Below are 16,834 nucleotides of genomic sequence, written 5' to 3' on the forward strand. Positions count from 1 at the left end.
AACTGTTCCAGAAATCTCCAAAATACGTTGCGTTTGTTCAAATAATAAAAAATACACCATACGCTTTCTCTTTATCCGAGTGTAAATATATATTAATTATTATTAATATACTGTTATTAATATTAATATACTATTAATAGTACATTAATACTATATTATAATAGTATATTAATATAATATATTATATATATACTATTATAATATACTATTAATAGTATATTACTATTATATATTATATTATTATTATATATATTACTATTATTAATATTAATATACTATTAATAGTAAATTAATAATAATTAATATATATTTATACTCTATACTATATATTTAATATAATATATATTAATATACTATTATTAATATATACTACTATTAATATACTAATATATACTTTATTCGGTACGTTTTTTCAACGGCGACTCCGTGGATTAGATTTCGCGTTCGATTCTCTGGCCACGTTTTTTACAACGGTTGTGTCTCGTTCGATGCAAATATTCCGAGAAAGTGGTGCGATCGGTCGTTAACGAAATGTCGCCGAAATGTTGCCGTGCCCGCGGGGCCTCATTGCTAGGGGGTACGAGAAGCGTCTAATGCAATTCGAGTAACTGGGTCTAGGCCCTCAAGGCCCGGCGATTAAGCGAATCTCGAAACAGGCTCTGTCGCAATTGCCGCCTTTGCACGCCGTTTTCCACGGCGTTCCTACACCGGCGCACAGGATTGCTTAACGCGGAAAGTTTCCAGAGTGCTTGCGAGCGTTTACGAAAGGAAACAGTTTCTTACTTGAAACGCGCTCTATTCAGAAAATGTAAAAACACCCGTCGACGTGGAAAATTTAAGTTCAACTTGATCCAAGATGTGGGCCCGTTTTTTTAACACTCGAGAGATATCGAGCTCTAAACACGACTGATTTATGTATTGTTTTATAACGATGAGACAAGATTGGATTTGCTTAAACTTTATACGATTTTTATTAGAATATATAGTTGATTAAAGAATCGTGTCGAAGCGTGTCTTATGGAAACATTTTTTGATGTTTAGAACCGTAAAAGAGAAGATTTAAAATTAGTCGTTTCGTTTCGGTTTGGTAGTTTTTTAATGTTACTGACCTATTTTCATTCTCCGAAATTGATTTGTTTCTTTTGTCTTCTACTGATTATTTATTGTTATTATTCACTACTGATGTGATTGATACTGATATTATTATTATTATTATTAAATTTTATTATTAAATATTAAATTTTTCGAAATCGAAGGAATTGTCACTTATTGACACTATTATTATTATTATTATTAAATTTTCTTATTAAATACTAAATTTTTCGAAATCGAAGGAATTGTCACTTATTGACACTATTATTATTATTATTATTATTATTATTATTATTATTATTATAATTAAATTTTCTTATTAAATATTATAAAATTTTTCGAAATCGAAGGAATTGGAGAGGAGATACGATTATTTCGAGCCTTGCGTTTTATTTTTATAGTTAACCCGTTGCCATACTTTGACAAGTCTGACACGTGATCGAGATTTCTAGCAATAACTTGTTAATTTTGAATGCTACTTCGTTCTTTTTAGTCTGAATAAAATTCTGATTTCTCGTCGTCAGTATTTAAACTTTTAAGTAAATATAGACACACGATAAATATAAATTATCTTTTTTCTTCTTAGAGATTATTACAATCGAAAAACTTGCAATCGTTGTAACTATGAAGAATATGGTACGGCAAGGGGTTAAGAATCGTCAACCATTATAAAAACGAGCCGCGAGGCTCGAATAATCGTGTCTCCTCTTACCAAATTGTCCATTTTTGTGGACAATCTGAGCGTCAATTAAGGAGAGATATTGTACTCCAATAATAATATTACTGTACAGTAATGTCTCCCTTATTGACGCTTAGATTGCGCATAAAAATGGACAATTTGAGAAGAGGAGACACGATTATTCGAGCCTTGCGGTTTATCTGTATAGTTACGAATTGTCAACAATTATATATAAAAGCGGGCCGCTTTTATCATATCTATTTTTGTCGTCGCTAATAATCGTATCTCCTCTTCCCAAATTGTCCATTGTTGTTACCGAACTGAACGTCAATTAGGGAGACATTGTACTGTAATAATAATATTACTGCACAGTAATGTCTCCCTTATTGACGCTTAGATTGCGCGTAAAAATGGACAATTTGGGAAGAGGAGATACGATTAATTCGAGTCTTGCGCCTCGTTTCTATAATTTCGAATTGTCAACAACTATAAGAACGAGCTGCAAGGCTCGAATAATCGTATCTCCCCTTCCCATATTGTCCATTTTTGTGTAAAATCTGAGCGTCAGTTAGGGAGACATTACTGTACCACGAACGGAGACTTTGGGACACGCCGCGCGTCCTGCGAATCGCTCGGACACTCGCCGAGCAACAGCATTCCGCGAAATCGATCCCACGCGAACCACGAAATTACGCAAATCGAAGCGTATGGTAATCATTCGCACACCTTTGTGTGTGTGTGTTTCGCGAAACGCGCTGGCCGGCGCTCCGCGGTTTTATGGGTTTGCGAACGGTGTTTAAAGACACCGTAGAAATCGAAGTTGAAACAACAGTTAAAATACGCTCGTAATCGCGCGACGACACCTGTCACGGTTCTGCAACAGGCCTGGCTGCTCGCGCTGGCCCATGAATACAGGAGGCGAGGCTCGTTCGGCGTGTTGGACGCGTTGCCTCGGATCTGCTTCGGAGCCGTTTTGAAAATCGTCGCCGCGGAATCTGCGAGCGCGGTGTCGACGCTTCTTGCACGAGACCGTGGAAGAAGCTTTTTTTTGTTACCTTTTACATTGGAAATAAATAATAAAATATATAAATAATCCGTTGACGCGTAGTCAAGTCACAGCCGATGAACGATACAAGAATTATTGGGTTGGCAACTAAGTAATTGCCGATTTGTTCAATGAAATAAAAGATTTTGTTTACTTGGAACGAAGTTTAATCTGTAATGTATTTTCCATTTTGTTCGATGACCTTTCGCCATCTCTCTGACAACTTGAAAATTCCACGCTCGTAGAAAGTCTGATCCTTTTCGGCCAAAAACTGAGTTAAGTGAGATTTTACAGCGTCATCGTCATTAAAAGTTTTACCACGAAGGGAGTTGTCCAGGGATCGAAATAAGTGGTAATCCGATGGCGCGAGATCAGGGCTATATGGTGGGTGTAACATCGATTCCCAACCAATATCCATCAATTTTTGCCGAGTGGACAAAGACGTGTGCGGCCCAGCATTGTCCTGCTGGAAAATGACACCTTTACGATTGACCAATTCTGGTCGCTTTTCCTTGACCGCTGCATTCAATTTGTCCAGTTGCTAACATTCACGGATAATAAAAAATAACATAATAATAATAATAATTTTATAATATAACATTCACGGATATCATAAAAATGGGAGTGAGAGACATCTATAACTGAAATCGGCAATTACTTAGTTGCCAACCCAATAGCTGTTTTTTTGGTTGGAATTCTCGAGCGACTGTTGTTCTTGCGAACTTGAAATTTTAACGGCGCCTAACAACGTCGGCTGATTTTTATGAAATCTTTAATGTGCAAGTTATCGAGACGCATTGTTTTTTAATTTTCGTTATAGGCTCGGATGAGAAGATCGAAAGAAACGAGAGTTTTTGATTGATTTATCATAGCAGAATGAAAAAAAATTGTTTCGATCATTGTACAAGAAACTACCGTAATGTCTCCTTGTCTGAGACGTTCGGATTGTCCACGAAAATGGACAATTTGGGAAGAGGAGTCACGATTATTCGAGCCTTGCGGCTCGTTTTTATAATGGTTGACGATTCTTAACCCCTTTGCCGTACCATATTCTTCATAGTTACAACGATTGCAAGTTTTTCGATTGTAATAATCTCTAAGAAGAAAAAAGATAATTTATATTTATCGTGTGTCTATATTTACTTAAAAGTTTAAATACTGACGACGAGAAATCAGAATTTTATTCAGACTAAAAACAACGAAGTAACATTCAAAATTAACAAGTTATTACTAGAAATCTCTATCACGTGTCAGACTTGTCAAAGTATGGCAACGGGTTAACTATAAAAATAAAACGCAAGGCTCGAAATAATCGTATTTTTGTGGACAATCTGAGCGCGAATTAGAGAGACATTACCGTGATCTAATTCGTTTAACATGATCAAAGAGATTCAAGTCGTTTAATCAAGATTTATCAAATTTATACCGTTTTGAGCGGTGTTCGAAGCATATTTCACGCGCATCGTAGTACATTAAGTTGATCTAAAATTGACGGTTTTTCGAATAGAAAGTATTAACACTTTACACTCGAAGCTAATTTAACAAGCTAATTTTTAAGCTAATTTATTATTATTAATTTATTGTAATTAATTATTATTAATTTAAGCTCATTTAATAAGCTATTTCTACCGTGAATCTAAAATAATTTTACCGACTTGTAGTGATCTTCATTTTGCATGACAAAAAGTGCATTTTGTGCATACGAAATATATCGTTATATTAACCCTTTATTATATTAAAAATATAATATATAATATTATATATATCCTTATATATAGGGTTATATTAACCCTTTGCACTCGAAGTGAAATCAACGGAAAATTTAACATAGTTTTTCCGACCCACTGCATTTCCATTTTATATAACCTAAATGCATTTTACACGTATGAAATCGAATTTTGTGACAGATGCAACGGGGTTATCCTTTCAACAGTTCTTCCAAATATGAACAAATTTGACTAACAAAATTATTCTGAAACGTGACATAACAATTATTAATGGCGCCTTGGAGTCGCCATTCGAGCGGAAAAGGTTAACTTTGTTAGTATAAAAATGATCTTAGAACGCGGTATACGATACCGCGGAGCAGAGGAGCCGTCGACCGGCCTCCTCTGTTACAGAAATTAACGGAGACACGGGAACTCGCGACTGGAAAGCAGACGCGCGGCGACAATGGCGGCTCGAGTTTTTAATTTCATTTTGGAGCACGCCGCGCGCCATATGCCCGCGCGGCCGCGATCAAATATTGACGCTGCCGGGGCTTTCGGTTCCGCAGCTGCGAATAATTTGCCGACACGCGCTCGCTTTCCCGTTCTTATCCATTTCTCGCTGGGCCGGCGGACGAACTGTCGGTCCGTCCGTCCGTCCGGCTTTCCGTCCGGTCTCGCTGGAAAATTTTGTCATCGCGTTACGCGAGAATCCCGTCGGCGGCCGGCGGAGGGGTGGGGGGAGAGTCAGTCCGTTCTCGAACGCCGGGCGCGCGCGCGACACCGTTTCGAAACGGTTCGTTCGTTCGGCTGAGAATTCGCTCGAACGTTTCCTTTTGTTGGAGAAAAAAAAAATGCTCGTTCTCGTCCGCGCGGCAAGCGGGAACGATCGCGTCGGCGACAAACGTGTGCGCGACGGCAAACACGAAAATCAAACATTCGCGAGAGATCGACGATTCTGTAATGTTTGCGCCGTTGGTGGTAATGTGTCGGAACCGCGAAAACGTGTCGCGCGGCAACAACGATCGTGCAACGAAAGAAAAGAAGAAGGTAACGGCACGGCGGCGGCGGCGGCCGCGGCGTGTTTGTATTTTTGCGGCTTCGACGTAACGGCCGCGCGCGGCGCGCGTTCAACGTTTTAACAGCGTTACTTCCCGAAATGCGCTCGTAAAATTATGTAACGAGATAATCGGCGGCGCGACCGATACCGTCCGTCCGTTCGAGGCATAATTACCGCGCGAAAAACTCGGGATATCCATTGCGACGATACTATATGCCCGGTCCTTAATTTTCTAATGAACCGGGTACTTGTTTCGCTCGCGTAAAAGGGACAACGAGGTTCTTTCACTTAACCGCGAGTTCGCGCGAATCGCCGAATTATTTAGAAATTATTTTCGTTGCTTTCGCCGGAATGATTTCGCGATTCGACCGAAAACACCGCGATGCACAAAAGACGGCTTTGTAAGCGATCGTTACGTTTCGCAGCTTCCGAGGGACAAACTCTGTTTCGAAAGACGGTTTCGCGTCGTCGCGCGTCGCTCTTCTTTTCGATTTATTAACAACCGCAGAACTTGATTGTCGTTAAATATTATAATATTTATATTATAATATTATATTATATTTATTATTATTTATATTATTATATTATAATATTATAATATTTATATTATATTATATTATATTTATTATTATTTATATTATTATATTATAATATTTATATATATTAATATTAACCCTTTGCGGACGAGTGTCGGCAAATAGCCGCCCCAAGTCTTTTTACCGTTGCGGACGAGTGTCGGCAAATAGCCGCCTAAGTCTTTTTACCATTTTTTTTTTATTAATTTATTAACACTATGCCGTCCGATGGCACCACGCTGGTGCCATGCAAGAACTATCTGTTGTATGCCGGTGGTACCACTTTGGTGGCATTTTAAAAAACTGAAATAACATTTTAACTATATTTCTTGGGTGTTAAAAGGCAGCAAACTGACTATAGCATTGTGCTTGTTTAACTAAGAATTAAGTACGAAAATTTTTGGACGACTTATCTTAATTTTAGGAATTTATATTACCGCCATCTTCGAGATTTTTTTAAAACTCCAAAATTTCCAAGCTATTATGCCGGCGTCAAACAAAAGAATCATATCTAAGATCTGCGGACGGCATAGTGTTAATTATTAACATAAATTTATTAATTTAACCATAGGTTCAGAACGAATTTCAGTTCGACGAGTCAGTCTTTTCGTGTCGCTACCAGAGAAACCAGCAAAGTTTTCCACATATTTATAATCTTATAATAATATAATTATATCTTATAACATTTTTATTTTATATCCAATACCTGCTGTCCACAGCGACGCAATACCCGTCGAGCGGCTTCGTCCGCAAAGGGTTAATATATTCTTACGAATGTGAACATTATTTCATTTGTGTAATAGCGGTATTAAAAAATTATTTGATTTGTGTAATAATAACGCGTTTGCGACGACCACGATTTTCCACGATTTAGCGCATTTCGTACGTGCGAAATTGAATTTTGCGACTCGTAGAACAATTGCGATTTTTACAGTTTTTTTTATATATATTTAAAAAATTATTTATTACATATTTATAAAATTAACATTAAATCCTACCAAGCAGTAACGGTAACTGGCACGCGTTGCTTCGTAAAAGTGCGAGAATCGAATTTATGAATTTATTTAGATTTTATGAAGCTTTTATTTTGCGAGACTTGCTGCAATAAATTAATTCATTCGAGCATTTTCCACGAAAGTGTCTCTCTTAAATTTGCTGAGTTGCAAAATATTTGACCGCGCGAATCCTGGAATCGCCGAATTATTTGGCAATTATTTTCGTTGCTTTCGCCGGAATGATTTCGCGATTCGACGGAAAACACCGCGATGCACAAAAGACGGCTTTGCAAGCGATCGTTGCATTTCGCAGCTTCCGAGGGACGAACTCTGTTTCGAAAGACGGTTTCGCGTCGCTCTTCTTTTCAATTTTATTAACAACCGCAGAACTCGATCGTCGTTAAATAGAACCGTGCTAATTATAGTTCGCGCGGTTCTCACGCGCACCGATTTATTTTCCGCCGGCCCCGACGATACGATAAACAATTTAATTATTACATTAGAATAACCGGCATCGTTAATATGCGCCAAGTATAAAAATATGTGTAACGCAATTAGCGGTGATTCCGGATTTAAGGCGGTTCGATACGGAACCGCAGATTTTATCCGTTCGCGGGGCGCGGCCACAGATGCGTGTAAACCGCAGTGAAACCGGTGGAGAGCATTATCATTCTAGTCGAACTTTATCCGCGCCTTAATGATACGAACATGACGCGAAAATCATATTTCCGCGCGGACTGCTTCACGAAAAATCAGATACGTACTTGGTTTCACGAGGATAATTGCGCGCAATTAAAGAGAGTCCGCTCGGTTCTTAATTAATCCAAGGACGGCTTCGCGCGTGTTTTACATATTTTTATATTAATATATTTGTTCCTTCGGTCGATGTTTCCTCTGGTAATAGTTAATAAAGTTGTATACACGTTGCGTCTGCTTTTTACGTTATATTGCGACAGGGAATCGACTATAGTCAGAGGCTGCAGAATTTATGCTGCGTACAGTAGAACTATTAGAAAAATGTCGAAACACCGCGCTGTTCTAATAATTTGTTGATACAAACAATAGTTAGACAGTTAATCTTTGTGAAATAAATATAATAATAATAATATATATATATATATATATGATATAATATAATAATAAAATATATATATAATATAATAATAATATATATATAATAAATGTCGAAACACCGCGCTGTTCTAATAATTTGTTGATATATATAATAATATAATATAGTATAATAATAATATATATATAATAATATAATATAATATAATAATAAATAATATATAATATATATAATAATTTACCGCATCGATCGCAGGAAATGAAAAGTCCCGCCTTTTTCTATAATTTCAATTCATTGAAAATAATATTTTATTATATGTTATAATATTTTATATCATTATTTTAAAATACTATTTATATTGAAAATAAAATTCTGATCGTTTTAAGTATATTAATTTTTATTATTTCGAACATATAAATTTGAATCTTCTTACTACTTTCATTTCCGTCCGCTTCGTTTGATCGAAAATGCACGAAATCCGCGGACTAATTGCAAATAAATTCTGATTTCCATCGATTACTTTACAGAAACGAAAATAAGCGATAAATGCATTCGATAATAACAAAAACGTTATTTATCACATAGATAAAATAGTGTTTGCTGTTTCAACTATTTTCTATCGCTCGATCCAAGCTACCGGAAAAAGGTCAAAAGTTATATAGAACAACAACACATATACATATATTAAATAAAATTTACTCCGACCGTTGAAAAATCCAACGATATTTCATCAACGATTACAAACGGACAAAACTATAAACAGCTTCGTAAACGGATAAAAATCGGCGGTCTACTTACTCCGTGCGAATGTATTCATTCGAAGCGAGTTGAAAAAGCCGCGTATTTCCAGCCGGTTTCCAGCGCGAACAAAGGCGGCAGATTTTTGTCCCGCGGAATCGGCGGCGCCTCGTCCCTGGGCACGGCAAACCGGTAGAAAATTGCGCAAGCGGAATCTAGAAATTTGAGGTAGGACGGTCGCCGGGGCACGTTCGCATAACACGTCGTCGCCCGGTGAAAGCCTTTCGGGCGGCCCGGCCAATTTCTATTAGACGGCCGAAATGTGTTTTCACCGGCGAACGGGTCACCGTGTAGAAATTAACCCTTTGCGGACGAAGCCGCTCGACGGGTATTGCGTCGCTGCGGACGACAGGTACTGGATATAAAATAAAAATGTTATAAGATATAATTATATTATTATAAGATTATAAATATGCGGAAAACTTTGCTGGTTTCTCTGGTAGCGACACGGAAAGACTGACTCGTCGAACTGAAATTCGTTCCGAATCCACGGTTAAATTAATAAATTTATATTAATAATTAACACTATGCCGTCCGCAGATCTTAGATATGATTCTTTTGTTTGACACCGGCGTAATAGCTTGGAAATTTTAGATTTAAAAAGAAATCTCGAAGATGGCGGTAATATAAATTCCTAAAATTAAGATTAGTCGTCCAAGAATTTTCGTACTTAATTCTTAGTTAAATAAGCACAATGCTATAGTTAGTTTGCTGCCTTTTAACACTCAAGAAATAAAGTTGAAATGCTATTTCAGTCTTTTTAAATGCCACCAAAGTGGTACCATCGGCATACAACAGATAGTTTCTGCATGACATCATCGTGGTGCCGCCGGACGGCATAGTGTTAATAAATTAATAAAAAGAAAAAACGGTAAAAATACTTAGGCGGCTATTTGCCGACACTCGTCCCCAAAGAATTAAACGTCCGAAAGATCCCCGGCAGCTTACGACGGCAAATGTTCCAAAGACAACGTTATATGACACGAGGCGGGAAAGATTCGCCGCCTGAACGCTACTTATCGCTGCTTAAAGCCATTACTTAACGGTGTTACTTAACGAGAAACCGACGGATTCGGCATTTCTCCTGGCCGAATCGGAACGCGTTCGGGCACCCGTTCGAATTTCCCGGCCGTTCGGCCACGTAAGGAATTTTTGTTGGTAAATATTCGGTTGCCTCGCACAGTCCGGCCGACCAGTTTTATAATATTTGTTGCGCAACTTGTCCCCGAAAATGGTAATCCTCGGTCGCGTCGCGACCGAAGCACGTTCTACTCGCGTACTCTTCGGGCCGCCATCTTGTCGGCATACGGCAGTTGCGTCGAGCGAGAAGCTCGCCTCGTGGATCGCGGTTCTAGTATTTGTCGTGCACTAAATGGGCACAATTTTGGATGAACTGTTCAATTTGTCTTTTATTCTTAAGGTCAGTTTTATACTGCAAGTGAATTTAATGTAAAATATAACGTAAATTATGTAATTCGTGTAACGTGACATGATATGGCGTGGAATGTTAATATAATACGTTATAAGATGGATTGTTAATATAGAATGATATATCATAACATGTTAACACAACGTAATGTAACAGAAAATGTTGATACAACATTATATTACATTATATAACATGAAATGTTAATGTAATGTAATATCACATGAAATGTTAATGCAACGTAATATAACGTGAAATGTTAATGTAACATAATATAACATGAAATGTTAATACAACGTAATATAACGTGAAGTGTTAATGCAGCATAATATAACATGAAATGTTAATGTAACGTAATATAACATGAAATGTTTATGCAACGTAATATAACATGAAATGTTAATGTAACGTAATATAACATGAAATGTTAATACAACGTAATATAACATGAAATGTTAACACAACATAATATAATATAAAATGTTAATACAACATAATCTAACATAAAATGCATTTATGACACACGTGCAGATTTTTAAAACGCGAGGCTGCGAGTAAATCAGTTAACGCGTAATTTGATGCATTTCTGTTTTCTTTTCACGACATTTTAGCCAACGGAGCAAGCTTTCCTTCGATTCTAATTTCTGTAAAATGAAAGTCGGAGTTCTAACAAAAGTGACCAGGTGAAATTCAAAACGGTACCACAATTTAAATAATCGAACAATACAAGTACACCATGAAAGCCACACTAACCGTCTTCTTTCTAGTTTTACGACAGACGCAGACAATCTTCCACTTTACCGAAAAATCTCCGCGATCCGACACAACGTTAAGCCGTGAATTTCAATAAATTCACAACCATAAAACCTAATAGGGACGTGCAATAAATTCTCCGTAATTAAAACTCGAATGAAGGAACAGGAAGACACAATTTACTCGAACCTCGCTCGTAAAGACAAGCCGCAAATCTCGATATCTTCTATTGTCGAGCCGTATCTTCTTTCGTCGAATTATCCAGCTTTGTATAGAATATGAGGAACAATTAGGAATAATTCGCTGTAATTTCCGACAACGAGAAATGTCTCCTAATCTATTTCCGGACGGATGTCCGAGAGATGTCAGAGGGATGCGACGCAGTTATCCAGAATAGTTAATGGGATACCCTAAGTCCCTAAGCGTAAAGCAAAATTGGTAAATATAAAGGCGGACCGACCCGGTGTTAAGGTATTCGGTATCCTCTTCCCACGGAAGTGCAAAACGTGCGGCAAGGGCCAGTGTAAAACGGGCCGAAGACGGGCTTTTAAAGGTAATAACGATAGAAGACCATTTATGACTATGAGGAATGCCGGAACGAATCTTCCGCATCTGCCGTACACGTGCATGTACGTACACGTTGCCGAGCAAATGGCTAATTGTTTCCGGCCCTGCGAATTATTGAAAGACATATTTTGCCCCCACGCGGTGGTCCTGTCGTAAAAGGGACAGCCAATAGGCTTGCACGCATTACTGGGCCTGTTCTACAGGACGTTTCTGAAACGGAGGACCGCCGGTAGTGGCAGTCCACACAGTAATGTCTCCCTTACTGACGCCCAGATCGTACACAAAAATGGACAATTTAGGAAGAGCAGATACGATTATTCGATAGCCTTGCAGTTCCAAATTGTCCATTTTAGTGGACAATCTGAGCGTCAGTAAGGGAGACATTACTGTACGCGGAACAACGTATAGTCCTCGCGCGACAAAAAGGCGCCTTTGCGCTTATATTCCCCCCACCCCCACACCCTTATTAGCTGCCACACTGCCGCGGCACTCGATCGCTATTGGCCGAGAACGGCGGCGAAGATCGTCGTCGGTCAATTCATATTATTCGCGAAGCGCGAAGAGATTCGATTATTTCATAATTTTTACAGTAATGTCTCTCTAATTGACGCCCAGACTGCGCACAAAAATGGACAATTTGTGGAGAGGAGACACGATTATTCGAGCCTTGAGGTTTATTTTTATAATTATAAATTGTCCACAATTATAAAAACGAGGTGCTAGGCTCGAATAATCGTATCTCCTCTTCCCAAATTGTCCATTTTAGTGGACAATCTGAGCGTCAGTAAGGGAGACATTACTGTATCGCTTAGGCGTCGAATTGGGAACGGTTCACGACTGGACATCGGACGATCTTTCCGCAATGTAAACATTGCCTACCCGCGATAGCAATAAATCAGAGTCGAATAAAAACGCGTACTCTTCGTTAACGAATCGAGCAGATTCGATACAATATACAATAAATTCTGCGTACTTTTTCTTCAGCTTGTAAACAAAATTGAACAATTTGGGAAGAGAAGATGCGATTATTCGAGCCTCGCGGCTCATTTTTATAGTCGCCTATTGTGAACAATTATAAAAACGAGGTGCTAGGCTCGAATAATCATGTCTCCTCTTCCCAAATTGTCCATTTTAGTGGACAATCTGAGCGTCAGTAAGGGAGACATTACTGTACTTCCACGGATTGCGCAGAAAAATGGTTTTTTGGAAGGGGAGACACGATTGCTCGAGCCCTGCGTCTCGTTTTTATCGCTGCCGATCGTCGACAACCACAAAAACGAGGCGTTAATGGATCGAATAATAAGAAATTGTCCATTTTTGTTTACAAGCTGAAGCACAAAGGCTTGTATTGTATTTTTACAATTCAGAAAAGAAATTAAGTGTGGACATAACAATGATAATAACAGTTATAACATACATCGTATCTTCAGATCAATTACATTTCTACAAATGTGTTCACACATTTTATTATTCCTTGAATGTTTGAAACATTAAGGGGATCGGAAAGTTATGTCGTTTGTTTACATTAAATTCAAACAGTTAAATATGCGCAGAAACGACATTACCTTCCGGCCCCCCAAATACAATAAATACCACTTACTTTTCCTTAAGCTTGCGAAAGGATTTTGGCAATTTGGGATTAGAAATTCGGGATTCGATTACTCGAGCCTAATGTCTCGTTTTCAATAGTTATTGCCAATCTGTGACTCTAAATCGATGACTATATCGGTGACTATAAAATCGAGAAAGCTCGTTCAGGCTTATAAGGCTTTAGGTTTACTAAAGTTGTATCGCTTCTGCCCAAACTATTCATTCTTGTGTTTAAGCCGAGGGTTAATTACTAAGAATTTATTGCAAATATAAATTTTATTATTCTGCTGGGAATTTGTAGCAATCGAAAAGACGCTCGTCGTTGTGACTGCGATGAAAATGCTAAATAATAGTGTAATATATATATTACACTATTATTTAGCTACAGTGGAGCCTCTTTTAATTGCAAAATACGTAGTGTAAATGCGGAAGATTCGAATAGTACAGTACAGATTCGCCGAAGTACAGTAATTTCTCTCTAATTCGCGCTCAGATTGCGCGAATATAATAGTGTAATATATAATATATATAATATAGTGTATTAATTAGTGTATAATAGCTAAATACTCGCATCTTGCATTTTAAAATTGTTGAAACGATAAAGATGTTACAAATCACCGATTATCAACAACTATAAAAACGAGGTGCAAGGCTCGAATAATTATATATAATAAATATAAATATAATAATATAATAATAATATAATATAATATAATATAATATAATATAATATAATAATATAATAATTATAATAAAAATATATAATCGTATTTCTTCCCAAATTGTCAGTTTTCGTGCGCAATCTGAGCGCGAATTAGGGAGAAATTACTGTACTTCGCATTTGCACTCGGTCTGCTTTGTAGCAAACTGTGAGCAAATGCGCTGTAAACGAATAATTGAAATATAAAATTGTCGAATGAATAAGACGAATTTAACGATTTCGTTACGCTATCGTCGAGCCAACAGAATCATTGGCCGAAGCAATTTATTTTTATTCAATTTCCGTTTCTCGCGACGCGAGAAATTCTCATTTCGCATAAAAATCCGCAGTCTAATGGATCGCGGATGCCAGACTCGCGAACGCGTTTATTCGAAGCGAAGCGGTAAACATGCGAGAGTTGGAAAAACTGTTGCTCGGCTGAATTAATTATATATTTCGTAATTCACGTTTTCGCGGAATGTGATAAATCGATGATCTCGGGAAAAAAAAATCGCTGGATACTCCGTACGCCGCGGCTCGGCGTTTGCAAGGAGTTGGAAGTGAAAAACGATCGCTGATGGGAATTAATTACGTATTTCGTCACTCGGGGTTTTAGCTGAATCTAATAAATCGACGAACTCGAGAAAACCGACAGTCACGGGCCCCGTAAAGTGGCGCTTTAAAGAAAATATGAAACGATAGAACGTCGGAAATAATTAGATGAGAGGTAATTAGACAACGCTAAATATCTACCTCGTTTGATCAGAACGACCGATCTTTTACATGTTTCGTTATTTTCAAGTTAATCGGATTACGAAAACTACCGAATAATTGGCGCGCGTTAAATTAACCCTTTGCACTCGAGTGGTGACTCTGAGGCACCGCTAAAAAAATTGTTGTATCGCGTTCCAAGATAATTTTTATATTATCAAAGTTTAGATTTTAAACATTATTGAAAGTGTAACCGTTAGCACCGCTAAAATTGTTATATCGCGTTCCAAGATGATTTTTATATTATCAAAGTTTAGATTTTAAACATTATTGAAAGCGTAATCGTTGTATAAATCACGAGACTCAATTTCGTACGCGTAAAATGCGCTTTGTCTTGTAAAGACGAAAGTACTATAAGTCAGAAAAATGATTTTAGATTTACAGTTGAAATGGCTTCGAGTGCGAAGGGTTAAAAGCGGCGAAAGGTGATAATAACAAGTTCACCGTAGTCGTAATCGATTACATTGATTACTTTCAGTGCTCGGCAGTTTCGAACAAAATACCTGAAAAGATCATTATCGGTGCAGTTTTCGCGGAACGAAAATGCTTCATTCTGCAAGTATAATAACCGTATAAGTGCGGTCGGTTTAGTCGCCTAAAAGCCGTCGTCGGTGCGCAAAGGGTTAAAATATCCTTCCGCTTGCGGTTGGGACCTTGCGCCGGGCCTTGTGCCATTTCACGAAGTTTACGGTTGAACGATGAATTCAACCGTTTGAGTCCCAGGGGGTATTGAAAAAACACTGTCGAAGAATCGCAAACAGCGCAACCGCGTTTTCTCTAAACGAGTACGAAAAGACCCAAGCAGCGCGATAGCGCTTGTTTTATTTTATGTCGAGAAATACCAAGCGGCGCGATAATAATGAATTAAAAATCTTTATTTTGCAACGTATTATTGCATTATTATAGTATTATTCTACCTATTGTAAAGTGTACTATTTGCATTAAAAGGAGCTGCGCGATGTACTTGCTTCGGTAAATCCGAGCGCGCTTCGACAATCGGTAACGCACCGTCGGTTGTCCACAATGTTCGAAATGCGCTGGGTTTTCTCGACAGAAAATCTCAACGGCGCGGTTGCGCTGCTCGGGACTCGAACGGTTAATAAGAGATAATCGTGGGATCGTTGCTGCGAAAACAGAAACGATGTCACCGAATCGTTCAATAAAGGACCCGCATTTATCGGACATCGCCGTAGCGGATTCGCGTCAGCTAAGCGATTCGTCTTCGCGTGCCAACTCGCGAAGATGTCGGTGTTTCTGGCATTACTGTAAAGGACACGATAACGCGCGTTCGCAAATCACGGTTGGAACGAAATTATCGCCGCGCAGAAATACAGTAATGTCTTTCTAATCGACGCCCGGATTGCGCACAAAAATGGACAATTTGGGAAGTGGAGATACGATTATTCGATAGCCTTGCGGTTTATTGTTATAGTTATGAATTGTCCAGAATTATAAAAACGAGCCTCCTCTTCCCAAATTGTCCAATTTAGTGGACAATCTGAGCGTCAGTAAGGGAGACATTACTGTAGAGCGATTTCTCCCTAATTCGCGCTCAGATCGCGCACAAAAATGGACAATTTGGGACGAGGAGATACAATTATTCGAGCCTTGCGGTTTATTGTTATAGTTATGAATTGTCCAGAATTATAAAAACGAGCCGCAAGGCTCGAATAATCGTATCTCCTCTTCCCAAATTGTCCATTTCTGTGCACAATCCGAGCGTCAATTAGGAAGACATTACTGTAGCTAGGAACAACAGCCTCGCATGATCTGTTTCCATTATTTCGTTCGACTCTTGGCCTCCGTTTGTTACACCGGTCGCAAGAATAATGTTCGTCGGTATTATCGGCTCCAAAATGGCTTCCCAACTCGCAATTATCGTCGTCCACACACGATCAGCATGGAACAGCTTGCAAGTTCTCTCTGTCCTCGTTATTTCGCTTGTCCTCCGTTCGAACGCGATTGGACATCATTGACGTTATACTAATCGCAAGAATAATCTGTC

At 38.3% G+C, this 16,834-nt stretch overlaps 1 protein-coding gene across 1 annotated transcript in view; it reads left to right on the top strand.

The window, feature by feature from the left end:
- The window catches only part of ftz-f1 (ftz transcription factor 1), a 73,806-nt gene that overhangs the window by 7,001 nt on the left and 49,971 nt on the right, over positions 1–16,834 (top strand). The window lies entirely within an intron of this gene.

The sequence above is a fragment of the Megalopta genalis genome, chromosome 1 (assembly GCF_051020955.1).
Source record: "Megalopta genalis isolate 19385.01 chromosome 1, iyMegGena1_principal, whole genome shotgun sequence".
Taxonomy (NCBI): Eukaryota; Metazoa; Arthropoda; class Insecta; order Hymenoptera; family Halictidae; genus Megalopta; species Megalopta genalis.